Here is a 7,244-nt window from a genome sequence, read left to right as displayed (position 1 = left end):
CAACTTATATATATATATATATATGTATATATATCTGTCAGGAATCGGATACACAAAACACGAACCCAGATGCGGACGTAATAAAAAGGGAATTTATTACAAAAACAGGGGAAAAAACAGGAAAACAAAACCCACGAGGGGGCAAAACAAGACAAGGGCAACAGCACTACACGAAACTGACACTAAACTAACAATACTAACATTAAACTTTTCAAACACAAAACAGATCAAGACTTAAATATACACAAGACTTACTGGAACCGACAGGGCAAGAAACAAGCATGGGACAAGGCATGAAACAAGACGAACGTGCACTGGACAACAAACACAAGGACTCTTAAATAGGGAGAAAGTAAATTACATACAGCTGAAAATAATCACGAGTAAGGGATCGGGGATAAAGTGACGAGACCCGGGAAATGCGTGGTCGGAATAAACCAATACTACAACCACACATTTCCCACATAGAACATATGTACTGTCAGAACCCTGCCATGCTAAACTAGATCTAAATACCAACAGGATCCGGCAGGATTCTGACATATATATATATATATATATATATATATATATATATATATATATATATATATATACACTCACCGGCCACTTTATTATGTACACCTTACTAGTACCGGGTTGGACCCCCTTTTGCTTTCAGAACTGCCTTAATCCTTCGTGGCACAGATTCAACAAGGTACTGGAAACATTCCTCAGAGATTTTGGTCCATATTGCCATGATAACATCACACAGTTGTTGCAGATTTGTCAGCTGCACATCCAGGGCACGAAGCTCCCGTTCCACCACATCCCAAAGATGCTCTATTGGTTTGAGATCTGGTGACTGTGGTGGCCATTTGAGTACAGTGAACTCTTTGTCATGTTCAAGAAACTAGTCTTAGATGATTTGCACTGAACATGGTCAGAAACAATACACGATGCTCAATTGGTACTAATGGGCCCAAAGTGTGGCAAGAAAATATCTCCACACCATAACAACACCACCACCAGCAGCCTGATCCGTTGATACAAGGCAGGATGGATCCATGCTTTCATGTTGTTGACGCCAAATTCTGACTCTACCATCTGAATGTTGCAACAGAAATCAAGACTCATCAGACCAGGCAACGTTTTCCAATCTTCTATTGTCCAATTTTGGTGAGCTTGTGTGAGTTTTAGCCTTAGTTTCCTGTTCTTAGCTGTCAGGAGTGGCACCCGGTGTGGTTTTCTGCTGCTGCAGCCCATCCGCCTCAAGGTTCGATGTGTTGTGTTGTCAGAGATGCTCTTCTGAATAACTCGGTTGTAACAAGTGGTTATTTGAGTAACTGTTTCCTTTCTATCAGCTCGAACCAGGCTGGACATTCTTTTCTGACCTTTGGCATCAACAATGCATTTGCACCCACAAAACTGCCACTCACTGGATATTTTCTCTTTTTTGGACCATTCTCTGTAAACCCTAGAGATGGATGTGTGTGAAATTCCCAATAGATCAGCAGTTTCTGAAATACTCAGACCAGCCCGTTTGGCACCAACAACCATGCCACTTTCAAAGTCACTTAAATTACGGTTCTTCCCCATTCTGACGCTCGGTTTGAACTGCAGCAGATCGTCTTGACCATGTCTACATGCCTAAATGCATTGAGTTGCTGCCATGTGATTGGCTGATTAGAAATTTGCATTAACGCGCAGTTGGACAGGTGTACCTAATAAGGTGGCCGGTGAGTGTGTATATATATATATGTATATATATGATGCAGGGCAATCATACATCCAAACACCCAAGTGAAATGAAAACAGAGGTGGAGGAGGGCCCCTGGTTTCCCTTATTGTTCTTTTTTTGATAGTAGGAAACGGTGTATGTGCAATATCTTTATTATAGTTTGCTTTACAGTAATTACTCTAATAACAATGAGTAGTTGTAGTAGTAGTGTTTGAAGAGCACATCTGTTCAATAATCAGCAATGCACACATATTTTTTGTCAACACCATCAGTTTTTTGTCAACACCGTCAGATTTTCTGTCAACACCGTCAGATTTTCCAACAGCGTTGGATGTATTTTTTGTTAATCTTTTAGGGAAAATAATTCTTTCTTCAGTTTATGTTGTTTTTGTAATAAAGTACCATCTGATCTACCATCTCTTATGTTTTATTTATTTAAGGAAATTGTTTTTACAATATTAAAGTTAAAATCAATGTTTGCAAATGCTAATATTTAGAAATCTGAGTTTTCAGAATAGTGTGGAATCACAACCTAAGTTTATATATTGTATTTTTTTACATATCAGAGTAACTAAACACTATAACAATATACTTGAGAACTTTAGATTCTGGTTGGATTGAAAGAATTTAAATTTTATACTTTTTAGTGTGTCTGATGGAGTTGACAAAAATCCAGTTCTGAAGGGAAACATGTTTATTTTTTAAAAATGTGTTTTTATTTAGAACCTGTTCCTTTACATGGTTAAATAGCTAAGACCTTTCTCTGCAGAAACATATAACTTTAATTGATATAGTGTGTATTTTAAAAAACAGTTTTTTAAAACCTGTTTTGTCCCGACTCTCAAGAATCAGTGAGGTATATTTTCACGTTTACATGGTGCTGATGTGAACACATACCTCTCTCAGTCAAGTAGAATGCAGACTGAGAAAAGAACGCGAAAATTCCATATATAACCATAAATAGGGGGTGCACTTACACAACTAACTCTCCCAATGTCTATGAACTACCATGAAACGACTGAACAATACATTATTTTGGTGAAATAAACTTACACAAAAAAATAGAAAATAGAAAATGAAAAGTTGCACAAATATGTAATTCTTTGACCCGTTACACAGGACACAATTTTGTGAAATTGCAGCACACATTGTAGTGTTTCCGCCACGTTGTCCAATGACATTCCTTCCCCTTCTTCTGGTTTTACTGAGATTAAAGCCCACCTCATCCACATAAATGTATTCATGGACAATGGCATGGGCAGCTATTACTTGACCTTTGGCCTATTTATAGGCCACTTCTAAACTCATGATTTGTTGTTGCTAAGTAAAGCAACAAGTGTTTGCACATGTGAGGAGTTAGAGTGAGGCACTGATGAATTAGTGTGGCATTTTGATTAGGATTGGGGTTAAACAACTTTCTGTTACATAAAATGACATCCTAACCCGGGTGTAGGCAAGTTCGGTCCTACAGAGCCGCAGTCCTGCAGAGTTTAGTTCCAACCCTAATCAAACACACCTGAACAAGCTAATCAATGTCTTTAGGATTTAGACATCAGGTTAGATTATCAGTGCTTAGGCTAAAATATGCAGGACTGCGGCTCTCTAGGGCCGAACTTGCCTACCCCTGTCCTAACCCAACTCTAACCCCAACCCCAAACAAGAACAGTTTAAATTTCTGACAAATAAGTATTATAAACCAATGCCATTCTAACCCAAACCCAACTTTATCCTTGCACGAAAACAGTTTAAAAATGTGACAAAAACCACAAATCTAACCCCAATCACAAGCAACAATGGTTTGAAAAAAGGAAAAAAACTGAATAACCAATACGTGAAACTGGCACGAAAAAGAAAGTCCGGACATGTAAAAACGCGGAAACACGTCACTTAAATGCTCAAAACATTTCAAGCTGAATTCAAATACAGTCTCATTCCTATTTTACCATATCTGCGCTACTCATCTGACCAACGGTGAGCTCAAACTGCTTCACTGCAGAAGCTGCCTTGAAGGCTCCGCTGAGTAGTGATGGGAGAAACGAAGCTTTTCGAAGCTTCGAATCAATTGAACCAATGGCTTCGCAAATTGATTCAGTTTTTCAAAGCGTTCGAAACACCATACACGCTGGCGACATCTGCTGGTCAAAATAGTGTAAACGCAACAAAATCTTTCCAAACATTTTACACTTTTTACAAAATAATAGCAAAATTGTTCTAAAAATATGTTTTTTAAGAAAAATAAAGTATTTAATTTAATTAAGACATAATTAAAAGTGTATTCTGTGTTTTTAGTTTTATTTATGGCAAACACATCATTAAAACGAACTATAGTGTAATTAGTCAGAAGGATAAAAAGTTTTATGAACTTTTATTATTATACTGACCCGAGTACACCTATACGGATCATTGGTGATAAGCTCCCCCTAGTGGTGAATCCTTGGATTTTCGAAACGTTTCGAAACAGTTATGACGTAATGAAGCCTCGTTTGCTAAAATCACGTGACTTTGGCCAGTTTGAAACAAGCTCCGAACCAATGATTCGAAACAAAAGATTCGTAATTGTTTCGAAGCCTCATGAAGCAGTGCTTCGAAATCGCCCATCGCTACCGCTGAGAGCTTAAACCAGTAACGAGCATTTTGATTGGTCGTTTTTGTGAACCAATCATATTCTTTTTTAGCCTGGCTCCGCCCTCCTACATGCTTCCGCTTAATTTTCATTTCGCTTCAGCAGTACGTCTGGGATTGCTCTATAGAGTTTCGTTTTCTCCTGCAAAAATCTGCAGGACCAATCAGCGAACAGATGGGGGTGGCTAAGAACGATGACGTTGAGGTCGTGGGTCAGTTTAAGTTGTAGTACAGTAATGGCAGCGGAGAAAGAAGTGAGAAAAGCTATTCGGTCCGTTGTTGCAAAACTGCCGAATATACAAAAGTTAAAGCCGGAGCAAGAACCAGGTTTGCTAAGTTTTGTTTGTCTGATTATTCTGACTTCTTGTTTACGGACGGTTTAGGTGCATGATATACGTCAAGACCCCCAAGTATATATCGCTGCAGCCCGGAGACTGCAGGTGGGAGGACCTTATGCCGCAAGTGGGAGGAGCTTATGCCGCAAGTAGGAGGGATTTCAGAAATGTGCAAGTAGGAGGAGTTTACGCTTCAAATGGGACGGTGGTGAATCCTCTGGAAGTTTGTACAGCCCACTTGCGGCTAGAGATCCACCCACTTGCTGCTAACCCACCCATTTGCAGCTGGCTCCGACCTCCGTTTATACCCCTTTCAGACCACATGTTAGCGATTGGCTTTGGCAGATCCTGAGTGACTCTGGGCAGATCCAATAGTTTTAAACTTCAACAATGGACCCTCCTTAACGGAAGTAACGCTTTGCAATGGAGCGTGGCCAGACTCTCTGTACAAATGAAATGAATGTACGAGAGTCTGGTTGGACCAGGCTAATTCTTTTTGCCCTCAGAGTAAGCACTGCAAAAAATGACTTTCTTACTTAGTATTTTTGTCTTGTTTTCAGTAGAAATATCTAAAAATTCTTAAATTAAGATGGTTTTTCTTGTTGAGCAAAATGACCTAAGTAAATAAGTCTAGTTTTAAAACAAATAATATACAATTTAAGTGAAATTGTCCTTAACACAAGCAAAATTATCTGCCAATGGGGTGAGAAAATTACTCACCCTACAGTTTTCAGTCAGGCCACGGACTGAGTACAAGATTAGAAGGAGAAGCCTGTGCCACTAGTGGAGGCATGCTCACGCTTGGGAATGGCAAATAATGGAAGAAGGGAGATGAGGAAGAAAATAGGGTGTCCGTGCTCAGTAGTGGAGGCAGCCTCACACTACAGTTTTTGGTCAGGCCACAGACGGAGGACACGATTAGAATGAGAAGGATCCTGAGTCGCTAGCGGAGTGAGGTTGGCATGTGTTGCCGATGGCTGTTGCTGTGTGGAGAGCAGTGCTGGGGGAAGCTGCGACGAGAAGTTCGGTAGAGCGAAGAGGAGCTGCGAAATCCATAGCATGATCCGGCCGTGCTGGAGACTGTAACGTCTAGACTCTAGAGCAAGGGTCTAAGCAAAGCACATTCTATTAATAGTCTCGACTGTTATATTTATTTATTACATATATTTTATATTAGCTTGGATTGGTTTAGGTATGTTAACATTTTAAAAATACTAAAACAAATCAACAAGTAAAACAAAAAGTTTTGAATAGAAAAAAAAGACGATATCAAACAGTAGCCCTCCAGATTGTTTTACCCAGTGTGGTAGCCCTTGCTCAATAAAAGTTTGGAGACCCCTGGTCTAGAGCAGGGGTTTTCAAACCTGTCCTGGAGGACCACTAGTACTGCACATTTTGCACGTTTCCCTTTTGTGACACACCCAGTTCAGTAGTGATGTTACCAGTGACACCGAAGCTCCGAAGCGTGTGTCAAAAAAACGAACCGATTTTCATTGAAGCTTTGTATCGAAGCTTGATTCGTTCTGGCAAAATCACGTGACCAATGACGTCCGAAGCTTCGTTTCAAACACACCCACGTGACTGCTTCGTTATCTGATTCAAAGGTTTAGAATTGTGCGATGCGCGGCGCGCCCTCATGGGTTGTATTGGAGTATTGCATTACACGGAATCGATTACTGTATAGTGAGTTTATGATATATATAGAATATATTAGTAGTAAAAAGCCTTTTCTGCACCACTTAATACCATGATATATTTTTTAATTGGTTCACACTTTATACTTTTGAGACAAGGTCTATCCTTAATTTGTTATTTTTGTTTGAAGTACCATTCGCATGAAATGGAACATGCTTTGGTCATGTATTTAATATATTGTTACATTTATTTATGAATGTATCTTTAATTTGTCAATCCATTAAGTTTTGCTTTTATAATTAAATTAATACGTTGTTTGGTTGTGGAACATGTTGTAAAACAGCACTTTCACCAGCAGATGTCCTCATTGAGCTCTGATTTGAAAAGCTTCGAGTAATGAACCTTTTTCCGATACAATTGGGTTGAAAGGTTCACTGCTTCAAGAAAGCTTCACTTCGCCATCACTACAGTTCAGGTCTTGCAGTCTCTATTAATGAGCTGAAGATTTAAACCAGGTGTTTCTAATGAGGGAGACATGCAAAATGTGCAGTACTAGTGGTCCTCCAGGACAGGTTTGAAAACCCCTGGTCTAGAGCAGTGTTTCTCAAACCTGGTCCTCAAGGACCCTCTTCCAGAAAGTTTTAGATGTCTCCCAATTTAAAACACCTGAACTAACTCATCATCCTCCTTCCAGAATGTCTCCCTAACAAGCTAATAATTTAAATAAGGTGTGTTAATTAAGGAGACATCTAAAACATTCTGGAAGGGGGTCATGGAGGACCAGGGTTAAGAAACATTGGTATAGAGCATCTAAAGACTGTAGAGAATTCTAAGGTGAGTTTGACTTTGATTATATACGGGTTTGCCTTTGTGCTGATTGGGTAGATATGTTGATTACTGATTGTAGACAGCTGGTGATACTAGAGTATTTG

Source organism: Paramisgurnus dabryanus, chromosome 2, assembly GCF_030506205.2.
Source record: "Paramisgurnus dabryanus chromosome 2, PD_genome_1.1, whole genome shotgun sequence".
NCBI lineage: Eukaryota > Metazoa > Chordata > Actinopteri > Cypriniformes > Cobitidae > Paramisgurnus > Paramisgurnus dabryanus.
Note: the sequence above shows the minus strand (reverse complement) of the source record.